This window comes from Macaca fascicularis, chromosome 20 (assembly GCF_037993035.2).
Source record: "Macaca fascicularis isolate 582-1 chromosome 20, T2T-MFA8v1.1".
Classification (NCBI taxonomy): domain Eukaryota; kingdom Metazoa; phylum Chordata; class Mammalia; order Primates; family Cercopithecidae; genus Macaca; species Macaca fascicularis.
In genome coordinates, this window is record NC_088394.1 from 83,447,579 (window position 1) to 83,470,329 (window position 22,751).

General features: G+C 52.0%; 1 long non-coding RNA gene across 7 annotated transcripts in view; it reads left to right on the forward strand.

Moving 5' to 3' along the window:
• LOC102130606 (uncharacterized) overlaps positions 1-22,751 on the forward strand; it is a 41,237-nt gene that overhangs the window by 17,746 nt on the left and 740 nt on the right. For 2 of the 7 annotated variants that reach the window (XR_012428667.1, XR_012428666.1), the window contains exons 3-5: positions 11,494-11,594; positions 11,688-11,788; positions 13,159-13,292. This is a non-coding gene — a long non-coding RNA (uncharacterized lncRNA). Of the gene's footprint in view, positions 1-11,493; positions 11,595-11,687; positions 11,793-13,158; positions 13,585-13,920; positions 14,059-14,661; positions 14,857-17,076; positions 17,389-18,876; positions 19,000-19,041; positions 22,567-22,751 lie in introns of those variants that run through there. The other 5 variants (XR_012428664.1, XR_012428663.1, XR_012428665.1 and 2 more) reach the window with 5 other exon arrangements.

Sequence of the window (22,751 nt, forward strand, 5' to 3'; positions counted from 1 at the left end):
GCATGGATGGGGAGTGAGAAGGGGGCAGGAGTGGGGACGAAAAGACCAGCAGGCAGGCAGTTTCAGCAGCCCAGGAACTAGGCCGTGGGGGCTCACCCAGTGAGGGAGAAAGAGCCTGGGGGCGGAGCCAGGCTTTTGGAGGAGGAGCCGACCTCCCGGGGTGGGGCCATGACTGTGGGAGGAGCCATATCTCCGTGGGGTGGAACTAGGTCTCCTGGGGGTGGAACTAGGTCTCCTGGGGGTGGGGCCAGGCTTGGGGGCAAAGCCAGGCTTCTGCAGAGAACCAATGTCCCCTGGGGTTGGAGCCATAACTCAGGGGAGAATCCAGATTTCCTTGAGGTGGAACTGGGTCTCGTGGGGATGGGGCCAAGCCTGCAGCAGGAGCCAGAGCTCAATGGATTGGGCCAGGCCTTCTAGGGTGGGGCTAGGCCTGGGGGCGGAGCCAGGCTCCTGCAGAGAACCCAAGTCCCCTGGGGTTGGGGCCGTAACGGGGTAGAATCCAGATTTCCCTGAGGTAGAACTAGGTCTCGTGGGGATGGGACCAGGCCTGGAGCAGGAGCCAGACTTCAAGGGGTGGGGCCAGGCCTCCTGGGGTGGTGCCTTGCTTGGCGATGAGGCCATGACTGTAGGAGGGGCCAGATCTCCTTGGGGTGGAACCCCATCTCCTAGGGGTGGGGTTAGGACCGGGGCAGGTGCCAGGATCTTGGGGCTGGAGCCAGGCCTCAAGGGGCAGGGCCAGGCCTGTGGGTGGGGCCAGGATTCCTGGAGGTGGGGCCATGCTTGAGGGGCCAGTTGTCCCATGGCAGGGCCAAGTAGGGTTGGGGCCCGGTCTTCTGGGAGCTAAGGGAGGTCCAGGGGGTGGAGCCAATTCTGGGGCGGGTCTACGCTTGGGGGAGGGCCGAGCCCAGAGGCAGGGCCAAGCCACCGCCTGGTTGGAGAAGGAAATCAAAAGGGACGCCTCCTTGCTGGCCTTCTGGCTGAGCCTCACAGCCTGCTTTTCACAGGGCGCCTTCGTCTTTCGTCAACATCTGTCCAAATAGTACCTTTAAAAATCATTGCCAAAGCGTTTGCTCCCAACGGTTGGAAACGACCATCGGCAGGGGACGGGTTAAACCAATTCAGGTGACTGACACCGTGCAGTGATACGCAGCCAGCGTAACTGTCCCTGTGGAGGACGTCTAGGTGCAACGTCTGGTAGAAGGTATGAGGGCAGACAGCGTGGTCTGCATGCTCTATGCCACCATGTGGGCACAAAAGCAAAACAACATAGAATCGTGTGGTTATCTATGAGTCCAGAATTTCTGGAAAGACCCCAAGAAACTGGTCATATTGCTTGCCTCTGGGAAGCTGGGAGCCGAATAGGGCTGTGAAGGAGACGTCTCACTTCATTCTCGCTTTAGTCCTGAGCCAGCCCGGGTTGCGTGTGGCTGCGGGCCACAGAACCAGACACAGGGCCCAGTGCGCTAGGGTGAGTGTTTCGTCCAGTGACCGGTGGCATCCAGGCACAGGCAGTCCTGGCCAGGCAGCAACTCCACTGGAACAGCGACCTCACCCATTCCTGTCCTCTTGACTGCAAGACGGTGGCTCCACCGCCAAGGTCACGAAGTGTACCAGGCCGGAGGGAGAGCAGTACATGGTCCAGCTGAGGTAAAGGCTTTTCCAGAAGCCCCCCGAACTGACCTGCAGGTCTCACTGGCAGCGCTGGGCACATGGCCCTGCCAGCCACAGAGAAGGTCATGTCTCAGCAGCACCCTGGTGCGCTGGACAGAGCTGGAGCTCTGTAGGAAGGAAGGGAGCGTGGAGCTGGGGCTGGCACCTTTGCACCTCGGGAATTTTGCACTCTGTAACCAGTTCCCTGCCTAATAAATTCAACATCAGCCAAGGAACCATGGCTGAGAACGTGCCCAGGGGAGCCAACTACTTGTCCCCCCCATCCGCACCCCCAGCTCATGTCTGTGGCACGGCCTTGGTGCAGCACCCCCCGCCCCCTGTGGCAGCAGAGGCAGGCACGACTTGGTGGAAGGAGGTTTGAGGCAGCAGGGCCCTGCTTCCTGCTGACGGGAGGATGGGGGCCGCGCCAGGTGACAGGTGAGATGGCAGATGGTGGCAGAGGGGGGTGCCAGTCTGGGAAGTAATGAGGTAGCTCATTATCAGGCGTTGTTTGTTTGTGGCTGAGAACTCAGCTCGGCCCAGGTTGGAGGCTGCTACTGCCACTTAGAGAGAGCACAGCACTGTCTGCATGCAGGGTCCTCGCTGCCCCTCTATAAAAAGTGCCTCCTGGTCAGCCAGAGATGTGCTTCAGATGCAGATCCCAGGCTCTGTTACCCGGAGACTGAAACCTGGTGGGTCAGAAGGGGCTCAGCAAACCGCATTTTTTTTTTTTTTTTTGAGACGGAGTTTTGCTCTTGTTGCCCAGGCTGGAGTGCAATGGTGCGATCTCGGCTCACTGCAACCTCTGCCTCCCAGGTTCAAGTGATTCTCTTGCCTCAGCCTCCCGAGTAGCTGGGATTACAGGCATGCGCCACGCGACACTTGTCTAATTTTGTATTTTTAGTACAGATGGTGTTTCTCCATTTTGGTCAGGTTGATATTGAACCCCCGACCTCAGGTGATCTGCCCGCCTCGGCCTCCCACAGTGGTGGGATTACAGGCGTGAGCCACTGCGCCCGGCCTCAACCTGCATTTTTAGACAAGCTCCCAGGTGACCGGGATGCAGAAAGTCCCTGACTTGACTACAGATTTATATCCAGATGCAGTTTCTTGGGCGCCTCTATGGGTGGGCACAGCTCTCCACCCGCTGTTCTGTTTGGTCCTCACTGGAGGATCGCTACCCATGAGGCCAAACTATCACCACCCCATTTCACAGACAAGGAAATGCAAGCCCAGAGAGGTGCAGTCCCGTGGTCTAGGTCACACAGCGCTTCCGGAGGAGCCTGCACCTGGCAGACAGCCTTGGCCTCCTGGGCCAAAAAAGCCCTTGCAGCTGCTCTGTCCTGTTTGGTCTTTTTTTTTTTTTTTTGAGATGGAGTCTCGCTCTGTTACTGGAGTACAGTGGTGTGATCGCGACTCTGCAACCTCTGCCTCCCGGATTCAAGTGATTCTCCTGCCTTATCTTCCTGAGTAGCTGGGACTGTAGGTGCCCACCACCACGCCTGGTTACTTTTTGTATTTTTTAGGTAGAGACGATGTTTCACCATTTTGGCCAGGCTGGTCTCAAACTCCTGACCTGAAGTGATTCACCCACCGCTGCCTCCTGAAGTGCTGGGATTACAGGCGTGAGCTACTGAGCGTGGCCTGTCCTGTTTGGTCTTGCAACGTATTTGAAGGTCTGGTGCTGTTACACGCCTTTAACAGACAGGGCGGACTGAGGCCTTAGGGGCTGGGTGACCACTCTGAGTTCCAGCCCTTTCAGAGAGTAGGTGTCTGTTTTGGGGTTCTCCAGAAAAACAAAACCAAAAGAGTGCATATGTGTGCATGTATGTGTGGGAGTGTGTGCATGTGTGCGCACGTGTGTGCATGTGTGTCCATGCATGTGTGCGTGTGTGCGCGTGTGTGCGCGTGTGTGTGTGCATGTGTGTCCATGCATGTGTGTGTATATTTGTGCACGCACACGTGTGTGTGCATGCGCGTGTGTGTAGGGGTATCTATTTTAAGAAATTGGCTCAAGTGATTGTGGAGGTTGACAAGTCCACAGTCTGCAGGGTGGCCACCAGGCTGACAACCCAGGGATGCATTGATGTTGCAGCTGAAGTCCCAGGTCGTCTGTTGGCAGAATTCCTTCTTGCTTGAGGAATATCAGTTTTTTTGTTCTGTGTTTTTTGTTTCACTGACTGGATGAGGCCCACGTTCTGGAGGGCGGCCTGCTTTACTCAAAGTCTACCAATCAAAATGTTCCTCTCATTCCAAAACACCCTCATGGAAACATCCAGAATAACGTCTGACAAACATGTGGGCGCCATCGCCCAGCCAATTTGACACATAAAATTGACCATCACAACACCCAGTAACTTCTTGTTGAATGACTAAATGAACCCTCCTGGGGCCAGGCAAGGCCCGGTTCTGTTAGGGCAGATTCCTCATTCATGGGCATGAACCCAGATCTGAAAAAGCTCCCTGTGGCCCATGGCTAGCACCTGCCCGGGTGGCCGCCTCTTGCTGTGGCCTTAGTCCTGGGCTCCTACCTGCTCCCTGCTGGAGGAGACGAGTCCAGGCCAGGGCCAGCTTGACTCCTGCCCGCTGCTTCCGCATGCAGCTGTGCCCAGCCCTGCAGGGCATCTCCAGTTCCCGCCAGAATGCTGGTGGCCTCTCTGGAAGCCTGCTAGCTTGTTCCTCACAGGTGGTGGCCTCTGAACACCTACAACCACTTCCTGAGGAATTATGGAGCCTTTTGATTTTAGACATTGACCTTGAGCCTGCAGCTTAGTTTCTCTCTCATTATGTAACCTGCCACCTGGGGAGGGTTCCAAGGCTCACCATGCTGATCAAACCTGGCCATCGCAGGGGAGTACTCAGGGCCCAGGTTCCCTGTTGGCAGGTGGTGTCACATGGGGGCTCTGGAGTCCAAGTCTGGCTGGAATCCCCACTCTGCATGGCAGGCTGAGCCTCCCTGGGCCTCAGTATCCTGAGCTGTAAATGGAGAAAACACTAGGACCTGCTTCCAAGGCTGCTGTGGGAACCAAAGGGAAGGAGGCAGGAACCGTCTGCCGCAGGCCTGGGGTGTAGAGGGCTATCTATGAACTAAACACTGCCACGGCCATCAGCATCCTCATCTTTGTGCGTGCCTGTGTGCGTGTGTGTTTGTGTGTGTGTGTGCACGTGTATGTGTATATGTGTGTGTATGTGTGTGTGTGCACGTGTGTGTGTTCGTGCATGTGTGTGTATACGTGTGTGCGTGTGTGTATGTGTGCGTGTGTGTATGTGTGTGTATGTGTGTGCACGTGTGTATTTGTGTGTATGTGTGTGTGCATGTGTTGTATATGTGTGCGTGCATATGTGTATGTGTGTGTGCGTGCATGTGTGTGTATATGTGTGTGTGCATGTGTATATGTGTGTGTGCGTGTGTGTGTGTGCACGTGTGTGTATGTGTGTGTATGTGTGTGTGCATGTGTGTATATGTGTGTGTGCGTGTGTATATGTGTATGTGTGTGTGTATGTGTGTGTATGTGTGCACGCATGCACGTGTGTGTGCGCGCACACGTGTGTGTATATGTGTGTATGTATGTGTGTATGTGTGTGTGTGCACGTGTGTGTGTGCGTGTGTGTGTGTGCGTGCGTGTGTGTGTAGAGGCATTTATTGTAAGGAATTGGCTCAAGTCCCGCCTTCCTCCCTTTCCCCACCGTCAGGGGAAGGCTTTGGTGGGGAGGTGGTGTTCTGCCAGGGGCCGTACAATCCACCTATCTTCTTGCTACTTTTCAGCGAGTGGCTCACCCTGCCGCCATCCCAGGTGAGCTGTGGATTGAGGAACCCTAGTCCTGATCTCCCATCGGTGGTAGGAAGCCCGGTATCTGTATAGACCAAGAGCGGCAGCAGCCCAGCCCAGCTAAAGCGTGGCCTTTGGCAGAATTGTTCAAGTCTGGCTCTGCCCTCTGTGACTGGACAGGAAGCTCGGCTTCTTTGGGCCTCTGACTCCTCTGTAAAATGAGGCAATGCCTCCAGGACAGTGTCAAGAATGAAACAAGAGATTGCAGGTGCCGTGGTTTGAATGTCTGTCCCCTCTGACATGCAGGTTGAAACTGAATCCCCGATGCAGCCGTGTGGAGAGGTGGGGCCTTTAAGAGGTGACTGGGTAGTGAGGACTGTGCCATTCCTGGGTTAATGGGTTAACAGAGGAGTGAGTTCTCCTGGAAGCAGACTGTGGCTTTATTCGAAAGACCTGAGCTTGACGCTCAGCCCCTGTACCAGGGGAGCTTTGTGCCACCTCGGGGCGTCGCAGAGGGTTCCCACCGGCAAGAAGGCTCCCCACAACCTTGAACTTCTCAGACTCCATAACTGTAAGAAATAAATTCCTTTGCTTTGTAAATTTCCCAGTTTCAGGTATTCTGTTATAAGCAACAGAACATGGACTAAGGCAGTAGGAAAGGGGCTTATCCTATAGCCTGGCAGACAGTGAGGACCCCAAATAAAAATACACACCAAGGTGTTATCAAGAGCGGCCTGTCCATGAGGGGTCCAGGCCCTTCTTATACTGGGCTACTCGCCTGGTACTGCATTAACTTCTTTTTAACGTGTGCATTTAGTACATTCACAGAGTTGTTGCCACCATTACCAGTATTTAATTCCAGAACTTTTCATCATCGCGCACGGAAGCTCTGTCCTCACGAGCAGTCCCTCCCTGTCCCCTCTCTTCCTAGGCCACCCCTCGTCGGCTTTTACCTGTGCTGGAGATTTCATGTAAGCAGAATCACACTGTGTGAGTTTGTGTGTGTGGCTTCTTCCTCTTTGCACGCTGTTTTCAGGGCCCGTCCATATTGTAGTGTGTGGGTGCTTTGTTCCTTCTTACAGCTGAATAGTATTCCATGGTATGGAGAGACCACAGCTTATCTGCTCATCCATTGAAGGACATTGGGTTGTTTTCTTTCATTAACTGCCAAAACATATTTCTTTTTATTTTATTTTTTTGTTTTTGAGACGGAGTCTTGCTCTGCCACCCAGCCTGGAGTGCAGTGGTGCAATCTTGCTTGGCTCACTGCAACCTTCCACCTCTTGGGTTCAAATGATTCTTCTGCCTCGGCCTCCTGAATAGCTGGGGTTACAGGCGTGCACCACCATGCCAGCTAATTTTTTGTATTTTTTAGTAAAGACGGGTTTCACCATGTTGGTCAGGCTGGTCTCGAACTTCTGACCTCGTGATCCACCTGCCTTGGCCTCCAAAAGTGTTGGGATGACGGGCATGAGCCACCGTGCCCAGCCTACATATTTCTACTAGTAGAGTGGTTTTTTTTTTTTTTTTTTTTTTTTTTTTGAGACAGAGTCTTGCTCTGTCGCCCAGGCTGGAGTGCAGTGGCGTGATCTCAACTCACTGCAAGCTCCGCCTCCCGGGTTCACGCCATTCTCCTGCCTCATCCTCCCAAGTAGCTGGGACTACAGGTGCCCACCACCATGCCTAGCTAATTTTTGGTATTTTTAGTAGAGACGGGGGTTTCACCGTGTTAGTCAGGATGGTCTCGATCTCCTGACCTCGTGATCTGCCCGTCTCAGCCTCCCAAAGTGCTGGGATTACAGGCGTGAGCCACCGTGCCCGGCCCTGTACTAGTAGAGTTTTAATGGAAGTATATGGCATACATGCGAAAATTGCACGAGTCATACATGCACCATGAGCTGAATTTGCACAGGGTGAACACAGAAATGTAACAGCACCCGGGTAAAGAAACAGAGCATTACCGGCCCCCAGAAGACCTGTTCATGTCCCCTCCTAGGCTGTCCACTCCCTGACAGTAACCAGTAATCTGACCATTAATCAGCTTTATCTCTGAGATTAGGCCGGGCTCAGCAGCTCATGCCTGTAATCCCAACACTTTGGGAGGCCGTGGTGGGTGGATCACTTCAGGTCAGGAGTTCGAGACCAGCCTGGTCAACATGGTGAAACCCTGTCGCTACCAAAAATACAAAATTTAGCTGGGTGTGGTGGTGTGTGCCTGTAATCCCAGCTACTTGGGAGGCTGAGGCAGGAGAATTGCTGGAACCCAGGAGGCGGAGGTTGCAGTGAGCTGAGATTAAGCCTCTGCACTCCAGCCTGGGCGACAGAACAAAACTTCATCTTAAAAAAAAAAAAAAAAAAAAAGCCAGGCACAGTGGCTCCTTCCTGTAATCCCAGCATTTTGGGAGGCCGAGGCGGGCGGATCACAAGGTCAGGAGATCGAGACCATCCTGGCTAACATGGTGAAACCTCGTCTCTACTAAAAATACAAAAAATTAGCCGGGTGTGGTGGCAGGCGCCTGTAGTCCCAGCTACTTGGGAGGCTGAGGCAGGAGAATGGCGTGAACCCAGGAGGCGGAGCTTTCAGTGAGCCGAGATCACGCCACTGCACTCCAGCCTGAGCCACAGAGCGAGACTCCATCTCAAAAAAAAAAAAAAAAAGATTTATCCCTGAGATTTCCGTAAGTGAAATTAGACAGCATGTGCTTTCTGTGTCTAGCTTCTTTCGCCCATTGCTATGTCTGGCTTCTTTCGCCCATTGCTATGTTTGTGCAAGTCACGCATGCTGTTGTATGCTGTTTTAGCTCATTCATGTTCGTTGCTGCATAGTATTCCCTGATATTTCATGGTACAAATAGACCAAATCAGGGTATTCATTTGTGTGTGTTGCTCACAGTTAGGGCTGACACCATTCATGCTGCTGTGAATATTCCTGCATATGTCTCTTGGTCGACAAATGCACTCACATCTGTTGAGTCCTGGGAGTAAGACCTGAAGTCACGGGCTGTGCGTGGTCAGCTTTCATAGATGTTGCCAGTTCCACAAAGTCCTGCAAGTAAAGACCCTCTAGTTGTATCAGAGAGTTCCAATTGTTCTACATTCTTGCCTTCCATTAATTTTTTTAAACTGTTTTATTGAAATACAATTCACATACCATACAATTCATCCATTTAAAGTTGACAGGCCAACAGCAGTTAGTGGATTCATGGGGTTGTGCAGCCGTCATCACCACAGTCAGCTCTGGAACATTGTCATCACTCCTGAACTGCTACCTGTCAACCCCCAATCTTTCCATCCCTCAGCACTGTGTCTACGATTTGGGCATTTCATACACATTGAATCATACGATATTTGTCTTTGGTTTGGCTTCTTTTACCCAGCATGATGTTTTCAAGGTTCATCCACACTGTAGCACGTGTAAGGATCCATTCCTTTTCGTGGCTGAGTAATATTCCATCACATGCATAGATCATGTTTTGTTTAACCATTTGTCATTTGATCGGCATTTGGGTTACTTCCACCTTTTGGCTGTAGTGAATGTGGCTTCTGTGAACATTCACCTGCAAGCTTTTAGACGGACAGATGTTTTCCATTTCCCTGGGTAGATATCCGGCATGGCAGGGGGCACAAAATGTGATAACTCTAGGTTAAACTGTTTGAGGAACTGCCAGACGGCTTTCTGTGGCAGTTGCGCTGTTTTACATCCTCACCAGAGCTGTCTGTGTGCCGAGAAAACACACCGCTCCTCCACACAGTGCTGAGCACAGGCAAACTCGCCGGACTTGGCATCTTTTTGTTGGGGTCAGGAGGGGACGAGGTAGTGTCTGCTTCGATGATGGGGTCAGCATCTGGGCAGTGTCCAAGGGGCAGGAGGGGACGAGTTAGTGTCTGCTTCGATGATGGGGTCGGCACCTGGGCAGTGTCCAGTGTCTGCTTTGATGACGGGGTCAGCATCTGGGCAGTGTCCAGGACACTCTTGCTGGTCTGGCACGAATACTGTGGCCATGGCGGCATCTCAAGGTGGCATCCTGCCCAGAGTCCCCAGCAGGACCTGCTGCCCACAGCCTTGGGCCCCTCACTGTGAACTGTCACGTTCCCTGGTTGGCAGGAGTCTCTGGGGAAGAACAATTGGTGTGAACTCCCCGTGCAGGGTGGGGGCTGGGTGCAGATAAGTCTCATCATTTCTAGGGAATTTCACAGAGGCTGCCCAATGGGCTGTTCCAAACCCATGTGTGCCCAAAGCCCACTCCAGTCCGTTGGAGAAGGGGGCCCTCAGACAGCCCTTGGTCCTTAGTCCCTTGTAATCCAGAGAGTTCCCTTTGGAATGGAGAAATTCCCCAGAACAAGAGGAGGGGTGACCTTGGGCAAGTCCCTCCCCATCCTGGGTCTCTGCATGCCCATCAGTGGGGCGCAGGGTACACCTAGCGATGCCCAGGGCTCTCCCTGCCCTGAGCTCTCTGGGGAAGCTGGGATGAACTGCAAAGCAGCCAGCTCTTTTGGGGTAAAAATCCTCCAGGCTCATTTGCCAGGTGGTGGCTGTCCCTGACGCCGTGTCAGTCTATATTCCAGAGCCTAAGAACGCCTGGCAGTGAAGGCCAGCCACCCTGGCCGGAGACTGCCCCGTGTCCACAGAGCCCTTGGGCCTCCCAGTGGTGAGGAGGGAGAAGGAACAGCCGCTGGAAAATGCCAGGCGTCTTCATTGTGATCGGCATGAGGGTTCGCTCCAAGCATGGAGGCTGGTTCCCCTTCCCTCCTTTATTTGCTCAGCTTTGAGCTCACGGACTGACACTTACCAGGAGTTTAACAAATATTTATCGAATGAATGGATTCATTCATTTGCTTATTCAATCAAGAAGACTGAAATCTTACAGTCAGAAGCTGCAGCCACAGAGGCAGCCCAAAGCTTGTTTATTAAATGCCGGCTCTGGTGGCCGTGTCCTGCCAGCACGGTCTGGGGTGGCCTCCACAGCGCCCTTGGGAGGGGGGTGACAATATGGCACAAGGTGCTCACAGCTCCTGACATGGCCTCACCTGGAGGCTGGGGAGGTGGGGAGGGAAAGGTGAGCACCATCATTACATGAGGGGGACTCCTGCCCAGCGACAGAGGCAAGGCTGTTGGGAACAGTGCTGGGTGCGGGGGTCGCCTTTCCCTCGCCTGAATGCCATTCACACCCGTCTTCATTTTTCTTCTGAGTCACATTCTCGAGCCTGGACGAGGCCATCTATTACTGGAGTTTTAAGCTGCTTTGTGAACCACAGGACAGCTGGCTGCTTGGTGAGGCCTGTTCCGCCCTGGGGGCCTCATGGTGCGGAGAGAGCAGGATTTTTAAAATCTAACCAGAGGTGACGAGCACAGCAGCCCCAGCAGAGGGAAGATGAATGAGGCAGGGGCCAGGGGACGTCCTGGGAAACCCAGATCCAGGTCATTTTTTGGCTGAGACCCACCGTGGGGCTGTGCTGGGCCAGGAAAGATCTATGACTGCTCAAGGCCATTCTAATGCCCTCAGTTCTTTTTTTTTTTGGGGATGGAGTCTCACTCCGTCACCCAGGCTGGAGTGCAGTGGCATGATCTCGGCTCCCTGCGGCCTCCGCCTTCTGGGTTCAAGCGATTCTCCTGCCTCAGCCTCTCGAGTAGCTGGGATTACAGGCGCCTGCCATCATGCAGGAGGCTACACCTGTGCCTTACTTACAGGCTGTGCACTGTCCATGAGCCCTGGTGGGGTTGTGATTATTGCTGGTAGGAGGCCGGGGACGAGGCCAGAAGCCTGGAGGCCGTGTGAGGATCACGCCTCGTGAGTCCAGGTAGGAGGCTGCTGGAGAGACAGATGACAGGGTGCAAGTTGCACAATATAGAACTGAAGGCATTGGCTGGGCGCGGTGATTCACGCCTGTAATCCCAACACTTTGGGAAGCTGAGGCAGGCGGATCACTTGAGGTTAGGAGTTCAAAACCAGACTGGCCAACATGGTGAAACTCCCGTCTCTACTAAAAATACAGTGGACCCCTGGCATGGCTCTGCTGCCTGGGCTGGGGTCTGCCCAATGCTTCTGGTTCCCACCCACACTCCCTTCCCCAGGAAGATGCCCCTGAGAAGTTGGCCCACCTGGTTCTCTGCAGTCTCTGGGGTACCTGCCCCCTGACCTTCAGCCAGGTTCTGCCTCTCGTATGTCCACTCAGGTGAGAAACCTGTCTATAACCATGTTTGTCTAGGACCAAACTTCGTCGTACACACAAATGTGCGCTGCACAATTTTACTCCACCCTTTACCAGGAATGCAAGGATTTTGCCGATGGAGGGGAGACTGCATTGTGTTCAGAACGGAGGTTTTCACACTTTGGAAAACCACATCCCCAGTGGCCAAGTGGTGTCAGGTAGGTGAGTGCTCCAGGCGCCGCCCTGGGGCTGGGTGCCGCTGTTTGCTGTCATGCCCACTGTGGGCCACTGTGGCAAGTAGATGACAGCCCTGTTCTCTTCCCCGGGGCAGCATGGAAAACCCATTATTTTATATTTATGTTTATTCATTTCGGATCAGCTGCATATTTCAGTTGGGGCATTATTGAAAAAGGTGTTTTGTAGGTTTTCATGCATTTCATTTCAGGATAGCAATCGACATATAAAATTATGTGCTGTAAAGAAGGAGGTTGATCTGTCGGGTTGAACACTACCAGCAGGGCAGATGCACCCTTGGGGCTGGTTGAATGCTTTAAAAAAATTTTTTTTAGCTCAGCCACTGCTTTTTTTTCTACAGCTTTATTGAGGTGTAATTAATATATTGAAATCTGGCCAGATACAGTGACTCATGCCTGTAATCCCAGCACTTTGAGAGGCCAAGGTGGGTGGATCATTTGAGATCAAGAGTTTGAAAACAGCCTGACCAACATGGCAAAACCCCATCTCTTCAAAAAATACAAAAATTAGCCGGGTGTGATGGCACACACCTGTGATCCCAGCTACTTGGGAAGTTGAGGTATGAGAATCGCTTGAACCTGGGAAGTGGAGGTTGCAGTGAGCCAAGATCATGCTACTCTACTCCAGCCTGGGCAACAGAGCAAGACCCTGTCTTAAAAAAAAAACTGCACATATTTAATGCATAATTTGGTAAGTTTGGACATAGGCAAACAGTCATAATACCAACACCATGATCAGGGAAATCAACACATGCAGCACTTCCAGAACACTCCCCATGTCCCCATTATTTGTGGTAAGAACCACATTATTTGTGGTAAGAACACAGTACGAGATCTGTCCTCAAAGTCTTTTTTTTTTTTGAGATGGAGTCTCGCTCTGTTGCCCAGGCTGGAGTGCAGTGGTGCGATCTCAGCTCACTGCAACCTCTGCCTCCAGGGTTCAAGTGATTCTCCTGCCTCAACCTCCTGAGTAGCTGGGATTACAGGTGCCCGCCACCAAGTCTGGCTGATTTTTGTATTTTTAGTAGAGACAGGGATTCACCATGTTGGCCAGGCTGGTCTGGAACTCCTGACCTCAGGTGATCCATCTGCCTCAGCCTTCCAAAGTGCTGGGATTACAGGTATGAGCCACCACGCCTGGGCTATTTTTTATTTTTATTTTATTTTGAGACAGTGTCTCACTCTGTCACGCAGGCTGGAGTACAGTGGTACATTCATAGCTCACTGCAGCCTCAAACTCCCAGGCTCAAGTGATCCTCCCACCTCAGTCTCCCAAGTAGCTGGGACCACAGGTGCATGCCTCTACACTGGGCTAATTTTTAATCTTTTTGCAGAGATGGGATCTCACTACTGCCTTGAACTCCTGGCCTCAAGCGACCCTCCCGCCTCTGCGTGAGCCACCTCACCCAGCTCCCAGTGATGTTTTTACGTGATTTCTTAAAATTAGGATCCAAATATTATCCACGCCATGCATCTTGTGGTTCTGTTGCTTTTCCCTCCCTGGCCCCTTCCCCGCTTCCCCAGCCTACCCCACCCTAAGACAGCAGGGACACCCACTTTCCCTGTGCAAAGCGGCCTTCCCATCTCCCATCTGTGCATCCAACCAAGATTCGAGGAGCACCCACCTCGTGCTAAGGACTGGGGCACATTCCTGAAGATGACTCTGGTCTCTGCCCTGTGGACAGCAGAGTCTAGAGGAGGAGAGAGCAGAGACAAGCGTTAGAAAAAGAGTGTCTGATCACTCCAGACTCTGCTGAGAGGTGAGGTGCCTCCCCCTGCCTGCTCCCTCCTCCCTGCACTGATCCCTTCCTCCTGCCCCCAGCGGGCCACCTGGTTAATTACCACTGCCTCCCAGCTTCTCCAGCTCCCACACCTCCGACTCCCCAGCCTAAGGGAGGGCTCCTTGGTCCCCTTCCTGAATGATATTTACAAGCCAGCCACGCTGGGCTCCAGAAAGAGGAGGACTGTGGCAATTTCCTTTTTATCAACGAGGCTCAGAGAAGTCGGTAACATACCCAGAGTCACCCAGAAATGAACCCTCGGAGGCAGGATTCAAACCCAACAGGGCCTCAGGGTCACGCTGTTTTTTCCCCTAGGGTTGAGAGAGCGGGATCCGGGTGGACACTGGAATTCCTCCGAGCTTAGATGAGCTGTATCAGGGTTCGGCAAACCACGTCCCTTGGGCCAAATCCCACGGCAGCCTGCTTTTGTGAATAAAGTTTTATTGGAACACAGCCACACCTGTGCATTGATATATTACTTATGGCCGTTCTGTTTCTCCAATGGCAGAGCCCAGGGGTTGCAACGGAGACCATTTGTGCAAAAGCCAAAAATCTTCACTATCCAGCCCTTTACAGGAAAAGTTGGCCAAACCTTATGCTATATGTTTAGCAGGATAAAGAAAGAAAGAAACCTGTAGGAGCCTCTCTTCCCTAAAACCTAAATTATTTACAATTTAAATTTAAAGCCACTTTCATTCAGTGGCCTATTCTTGAACTGGCTCTGAAAAGGATTCCTTGTTCTGGAAGGCAGACGGTGTGAGACTGTAGAGGTGAGAGTGAAAATCTTAAGGCCCATGTCTGAATTCTAAGGATATGCTTCCCAATCTGTGTGCATTCCCTGCATGAACTATTCAATTTAAATTTTTAAAAAGAGGAAGAAAATAGCCATCTCCATGGTTTTTCCTTCTCATTGCTCCAATTCCATAACAACAAGCCCTCCAGCAAGCCTCAATTTATTCAAATTCCCAAGCTGGGTTTGGAGGGGCGGGAGACAGAAATCCTGTCCCCCAGATCGGATCATGCTGTCACCAGAATGGGCTTGGTATTTTTTTCCAGCAAGTGTCTTGGTTTGTGTGAGGACAGATGATGGTGTCACGCCCACGCTGGGTATGACAGGGGAGAGGAGTCCACAGGGGGAGCCGGGGGACTGGCCGCTTCCTCAAAGCCTGGACCCATAGGAGGCATTCCCTGGCGTCCACCAGCCTCTCTGAGCAACCGCCTGCCCGCAGCCGGCAGGAATCGTCCTGGCCTGTAAGTGCATGAATTTCCCTGGGCTGCCATAACAAACACCACAGCCAGGGACTTAAGCTACAAGAATCATTCTCTCCCTCTGGAGGCCAGAAGGCTGCGATCAAGGCGCGGGCAAGGCTGGTTCCTTCCCAGGGCAGTGAGGGGGCACCTGGTCCAGGCTGCGCTCCTCGGCTTGTAGCTGGCAACTTCTCTCTGTGTTTCTTCACCTCGTCTTCTCTCAGGGCCTGTCTGTGTCCAAATTTCCCCCTTTTATAAAGACCCTGGTCATATCGGATTACAGCCCACCCTAATGACCTCATCTTACTTTGATCACCTCCCTGTCACCAAATAAAGTCACATTCAGAAGTACAGGGGGTTATGACCAAATAAAGTCACATTCAGAGGTACAGGGGTTATGACTTGGGGGAATTCGTATGATAGCTTCCCCCATGTCAGGGAGTGGACAGCGGGCTGGTTGGGTGGATGACGGAGCTGGGTACAGAAAGCTTTGGTGGGGGTGACCCAGATGGCAGGTGCAAGCAAGTGTGGGCAATAGTGGCCCCCACCCTCATGACCACAGGACCCCAACTCTTTTTTTTTTTTTTTGAGACAGAGTCTTGCTCTGTCGCCCAGGCTGGAGTGCAGTGGTGCGATCTTGGCTCACTGCAACCTCCACCTTCCGGGTTCAAGCGACTCTCCTGCCTCAGCCTCCTGAGTAGCTAGGATTACAGGCATGCGCCGCCACTCCTGGCTAATTTTTGTATTTTTAGTAGAGACGAGGTTTCACCATGTTGGCCAGGCTGGTTTTGAACTCCTAACCTCAAGTGATCCGCCTGCCTCGGCATCCCAAAGTGCTGGGATTATAGGCGTGAGCCACCGCACCCAACCTCTTTCTCTAATCCCAGTCTTCTGGACTTGGAGTCACCGTGGGCATCTATGGGGCAGGCAGCCTGTGGGGGTGAACACAGTGATTCATGCTGTCTGCCCCAATATGCCAACAGCGCCCTGGGAGGAATGCCTGGTGTTGCAGTTGAACACCTGCAAGGCAGCTACTAGCATGTCATATTCCCTGGGTAACAGCAGGTACCCTCTCCCACTCATCCACTGGTGGGGGGGTCTCGTGGCCTCCCAGCTGAATGAGGGGCTTACCCCTCCCACCCCTCTGTGAGGCACAGACTGCACCTGAAGGAGCCTGTCCTCCACACCGTGGCACCAGCTACCCCTCCTCAGCTTTTAAAATACTTTATTATTATTTTTATTTTATTTTATTTTATTTTTTTGAGACGGAGTCTCGCTCTGTAGCCCAGGCTGGAGTGCAGTGGCCGGATCTCAGCTCACTGCAAGCTCCGCCTCCCGGGTTCACGCCATTCTCCGGCCTCAGCCTCCCGAGTAGCTGGGACTACAGGCGCTGCCACCTCGCCCAGCTATTTTTTGTATTTCTTAGTAGAGACGGGGTTTCACCGTGTTAGCCAGGATGGTCTCGATCTCCTGACCTCGTGATCCGCCCATCTCGGCCTCCCAAAGTGCTGGGATTACAGGCTGGAGCCACCGCGCCCGGCCTTAAAATACTTTAAAAAGCAGTTATCAAGAAATAATACTGATCAGGCCAGGCACAGTGGCCCATACCTGTAATCCCAGCACTTTGGGAGGCCAAGGTGGGAGGATCACTTGAACCCAGGAGTGTGAGGCCAGTCTGGGCAACATGGAGAGACCCCATCTGTAAAAAATAAAAAATAAAAAAAAATTAGCTGGCATTATAAATTTAAAAATTTACTCCCAGCTACTCAGGAGGCTGAGGCAGGAGGATGGCTCGAGCCCAGGTGGTTTCAGTGAGCTGTGATTGTGCCACTCACTCCAGCCTGGGCAACAGTAAGACCTTGTCTCAAAAATAGGTCAGGCACAGTGGCTCATGCCTGTAATCCCAGCACTTTGGGAGGCTAAGACAGGTGGTGGATCAGTTGAGGTCAGGAGTTTGAGACCAGCCTGACCAACATGGTGAAACCATGTCTCTACCAAAAATATTTTTTAAATTAGCCAGGCATGGTGGCATGTGCCTGGAATCCCAGCTTCTCAGGAGGCTGAGGCAGGAGAATTGCTTGAACCCGGGAGGCGGGGTCTGCAGTGAGCCAAGATCATGCCACTGCACTCCAGCCTGGGTGACGGAGTGAGACTCCGTCTCAGAAAAATAAATAAGTACATGAATAACACTAATCAGAATTTCGTGTGTTCCATATTTCACAGACGCTTTCACACAGAGCCCTCATGAGGAAGCCCCTGCAGGGAGAACGCTCAGAGATGGAAAGTCACTGCCCAAGGCCACACAGCTGAGACCTAAACCCTGAATATCTCCAGGGCTGTCCCGTTGATATCTTCCAACAGCACGTGCACAGAGACAGCCATCAGTGGGGACGCTGCCTGGATGGAGGACAGCTAGTTTGGCGTTCGCTTCAGAACAATCTGGGGGAGGTAGAATGCGGGTATGGAGGAGAGAAGATGGCTCCCAGGTGGAAGCTGGTGATAGGCCCCAGGTGGGCACCCCAGGTGGCACCCTAGGTGAGCAGACGGGGTTCATTACACTCTGCCTTCTTAGATAGATGCATGTTTGTCATTTTCCATAGTAAATGGTTTTTTTTTCAATGATCTTGAGTAAGCATATGAGATAGCATTAAATATAAGGGAAAGCTTCCCTCCACTCCCAGAACAGATCCCTTTCAACAAGGGGTGTGGTGGATGTGGTGGAGCTAACACAAGACTGGCTATGCAGAAGAATTGCTTAAACCCGGGAGGCGGCGGTTGCAGTGAGCTGAGATAGTGCCATTGCACCCCAACCTGGGCAACAAGAGGGGAACTTTGTCTCAAAAAAAAAAAGGACTGGCCATGTATTGATCATTATGGAAGGTCAGTGGCAGGTACGTGGGGTTTTTTTTTTGGGGGGGGAGGGGGAGAAGGAGTTTTGCTCTGTTGCCCAGGCTGGAGTACAATGGCACGATCTCAGCTCACTGCAACCTCCACCTCCCACGTTCAAGTGATTCTCCTGCATCAGCCTCCCGAGTTGCTGGCATTACAGGTGTGCACCACCATGTTGGGCTAGTTTTTGTATTTTTAGTAGAGATGGGGTTTCACCATCTTGGCCAGGCTGATCTCAAACTCCCAACCTCAGGTGATCTGCCCACCTCGGCCTCCCAAAGTGCTGGGATGACAGGCGTGAACCACTGCCCTGGCCATGGGTGTTTATTATACTATTGACACTACCCTTTTATGGGCTTGCAAATCTCCAAAATAAAAAAGAAATAATCATAAAAACAAACTATATCAGTTTAAAAAGAAAGTCATCTCATAATTGAGTCTTTACAGGTTAGTCTTTTAATGATTTTACTTTGCACAACCAAGTATTGTTTGGGGAAGACACCTTGTTCTGAAACAACCTCAAATGAGGCTCTACTAAGAAATTCTGAGGAGAAACTGAGGGAAGCAATAACAAAGGAGGCAAAACCAAAAACAACAACAACAAAAACACCCTACAAATTCAGCAGCTCTTCCTGGGTGAGGAGCTCCCAGTGTAGATGTTGACATGAATAAGCCTTTTAAACATGTCTTTAAAAAGAAACACTGGGCCAGGCACGGTGGCTCACCTCTGTAATCCCAGCACTTTGGGAGGTTGAGGCAGGGTGATCACTTGATCCCTGGTGTTTGAGACCAGCCTGAGCAACATAGCAAGACCTTCTCTCTACAAAAAATAAAATAAAAATAAATTAGCTGGGCATGGTGGTGGGCAGCAGTAGTCCTAGCTACTCAGGAGACTGAGGCGAGATAATTGCTTGAGCCCAGGAGGTCGAGGCTACAGGGAACCATGATTGCACCACTGCCTCCAGCCGGGGTGACAGAGTGAGACCCCATCTTGAAAAAAAAAAAAAAAGAAAGAAAGGAAAAAAAGAAACACTGGTTGTGAGGAGCAGAACCCCAGCCAGTAAGTCAAAAAGCAGGGGTGGGTGGGTGGCGGGGCGTGGAATAAAACCTGTGGTAATTTTTTATTTTTTCAGAGATGAAGTCTCGCTCTTTTGCCCAGGCTGGACTGCAACGGCGCGATCTTGGCTCACTGCAACCTTTGCCTCCCGGGTTCAAGAGATCCTCCCACCTCAGCCTCCCATGTAGCTGGGACTACAGGTGCACACCACCATGCCCAACTAATTTTTATATTTTTTATAGAGACAGGGTTTCACCATGTTGGCCAGGCTGGTCTCAAAATCCTGGGCTCACGTGATCTGCCCACCTCGGCCTCCCAAAGTGCTGGGATTACAGGCGTGAGCCCCCGTGCCTGGCAGAGAGTTGTGTCTTGACAAAATGACCCTCAACAGTGCCCCGAGTGGATTAAAATCTCAAAGAACTCAGAAGCGAAAAGAAGATGATGTGCTTCGGAAAACAGAGCTGGAAGACTCAAGAAGTGGTTCTTGAAGATAGTGACACCGATGTTGACGACACAGGTGATGGATGGGAATAAAGGGACCCGTATGTGACGCAGAAGAAGCATGTCTTCTAAATCAATGCATTGCATGAGGGTGAGTCAACCGCTGCACTGTCAACCCAGACATTTACGAGAGGTGACACTGTGGGCTTCTTCTTCACACAAGTTCTAGTTGGGTGTGTGTGGGTGGTCTTCTACATGGTGACTCAGGGCCCAGTCCCTCTCCTTGTGGTGGATTCACCATCACCTAGGCTCTGGATCTGCTGGCTGGATGTCTGGGGAGATTCCCAGCATCCAGCCAGCAGATGGTGAAGACTTGGGAAGGTTGGGTGTGGGGAGTTTCCAAGGCCAGGCATGGAAGCAGCGCCCACCATTATGTCCCAATCTCATTGGACAGACTCTGTCATGTGACTGTCCTGACTGCAAGGGAGGCTTGGAAATGGAGACAACCTGTATTGTTAGGAGTAAGAGGAAGCAATTTGATGAACAACTGGCTAGTCTCTACCCCACATCCTATCTTATCTCACTTTTGATTTCAAAATGCATTTCTAATTTAATCAATGAATTATATTTTATAAGCACTCTTGTGACTTTTCCATCCACAATCAAAACATTTACATCTTCAAGATGGATAAAGAACATTTTGGAGGATCCAGCTGGACATTGCCCTGTATTTACGGTTCCCTTGTGTGTAAGGCACAAGTGTTAGTTCTTGGTTTGGAAAGATGTTTGCATTAGATTCAGTGAAAAAAGCAAGTTAAAGAGCTCACAGCTATGGAGTTCCTACAGTTGCCCACACGTCAGCAACTCGGGAGGGACCCCCACGGTGTGGCTTCAGCACGTATTGCCTCCTGTGACGACACAGGAGGTAGAAGGTGATTTTATCTTTCTGTGAAAAAAAAATGTGGTGTATATGCATGGAAAAATGTGTATAAGGAAACACCCCAAAATATTAATAGTGGCATTGCCTTGAGAATAGAAAGGGGGGAAATTTTAGCAAAATAGTAGTAAACATTTTATTGCCCGGACATATGGAAAAGTGCACAAATTGTGAACGTCCAGCTTGAGGAATTTTCACAAATGAAATTCCCACGTATAATCAGCACCCGATTAAGCCATAGAACATTCCAGACCTGCTTCCAGGCCCTCCCTCTTCTCCCAAGGGTGGCCAGCCCAGCTCCGAATGCCCCAGGCTAGTTTCCAAGGTTGTGGTCTCTGAGTCATCATAAACGGAGCCTCCCAGGGTCTGGCCTCTTGCACACAGACTCATGCTGTGAGAGTCATCCTTGCTGTGTGTGCACGAAGCTGTTCATTTCCTTGCTGTATAGTGGAGTAGAGGCGATTTCAACTTTTCTTTATGATGATTTATATTTCCCATTTCTCTACAGTGAATATATATTGCTTGCATAAGGAAACAAATTTTCAAAAATCAAATGGAGAAAAAAAAAAACCAGTTGATTTTCCAACAGCAAAAACCCAGCGCTGTCCTGGGACCTCCGGCCCAGGAAAAGCTGCAAAACATACCATTTCTGGCCTAGGCCAGCCTGTCTGTCGGCAGCGTCACCGCAGGCGGCGTCCTCTGGGGTCCCATGATCCAGCTCCAGCAGGCAGCTGAGGCCTGGAGCCAGGCGGGAGGCAGCCCAACTCCGGCTAAATATACGTGCGGGAGGCTCCTCCCAGCCTGTGGATCTCTCCTGGCCCTTTTCTTTCCCAGTAAAGCCGGAGGAGGTTCGGGAGAACAAAGGCAGGTCCCCGGAAAGAGCCAAGGCCAGGCAGGAGGAGGCCCGGAGAGAGCCTGAGAGCCGGGGCCGGGCAGCCTCAGACCAGAGAGCCGGCCCTGCCAGGCATCGGCGGTCGGAGAAGACGTGCCGTTTACGCAGACCTCGGGTGATTTTGGAGCAAAGCTCCCAGCACTTCGCTGAAACGGGAAGGGCTCTGCAGCTCGGAGGACATGTGGGGCTCGCCCTCCCCTCCCAGGCCAGGCTGCGGGCAGGCGTTCTACAGCCTCGCCGTCTCCCACACCACCCACGCGCCCTGAGCTTGCAGGAGCCGCCTGCCTCCTGGAGTCCTTCCTCCTGAGTGTGGAATGCGCACACGCCCTACATACACGCTGGCGTTCTCGCCTTCCCAGAGTGGGAAGGAGCTAGAACCAGGGGAAAGATGGCGGGCCAGAGCGTCCCTCTGCCGTGTGGCTCAGGGGAAGCAGCTCTGCTCACATCTCCAGGATCTGCCTTGGAGGCTCAGGAGGAGGTGGGTCCGGAGCCAGCGGAGGGCTTTGCATCCCAGGCCCGCTGGCCACCACCTGTGTGATCGTAGGAAAACCACTTTGCCTCTAGAGTCTCAGTTCCCTCATCTGTAAAATGGGGATGATTGTAGGACCTGAATTATAGGGTTGTGAGAATTAAGTGGGTTAAAAAAAAAAAAACTCTTTGAACAATATTGGGCTCATGATAATTGATAAGTATTATTAGGTGTGCAAACTCACACATGCACACATACACTAATACACACACGCACACATTCATGCATGTACACACACACCAGTACACACACACATATACACAGTCATGCATACAGGGACAATTCACACACACACATACACATATATACACATGCAAGCACACATCTATACATATGTACATTACACGTGTACACATGTTTACACATGCATACAGAGACACACTCTGACACACACATACACACACATGCACACGTGAGTCACCTAAAATCTGGACCAGGGCCACGTGCAGCCCTAGAGAAGGAGAATCTTGCCTTGCCTGGTGCAGCGGCCTTGGGAAGGTCTCCTACTTGTTATTCATTCTCCTTCTAAATTATTATTCATTCTTACTAATGACAAAGCGGTTCTTCCCTTGGGCCAGAGGCTGGCCCTGCTGTCTTAGATTGGATTCTCTGGGGAGCCGGTTCCCTGGGAGCTGGGATCTGAGTAGAAAGAGTCTGTCGGGAGGGGATCCAAGAAGCACAGTGGGAGAGCGGGGGCGTGGTGGGGAAGGGAAGGAGCCAGACAGGATGTGGCAGTGAGCAGCTGGGGCTCTGTCCTGCTGCAGGGTGGGGGCAGGGGCGGTCGTAGGACAAACCGCAAACCTTGACTCCTGTTTGTTGTTGGACGAGGGCTGCTCTTGGGGTGTAAACTCCCAGCACTTCCAGCCTACCCTGTGCCCAGACTCTGGTGTGGCCCTCACTTAGATTCACGGGCTCCCTGGAGACATCTCTGCACAACTGTTGGCTCACACGTGGTCCTCTATTCACAGGTGAACAGATACTCAATGCAGGCCTTCGTGTGCCAGGCCAGGGTTCAGGGGAGCGAGGCACACAGCCGTGCCTGCAGGAGGCTTACCCCCTTCATCCAGAAGGTTCCACAAAGCCAAGTAGAATGGGAAAGCATGGGGGAGGGATATGAAGGAGATGGACAAAGGCCAGACAGCAGTGAGCTCTG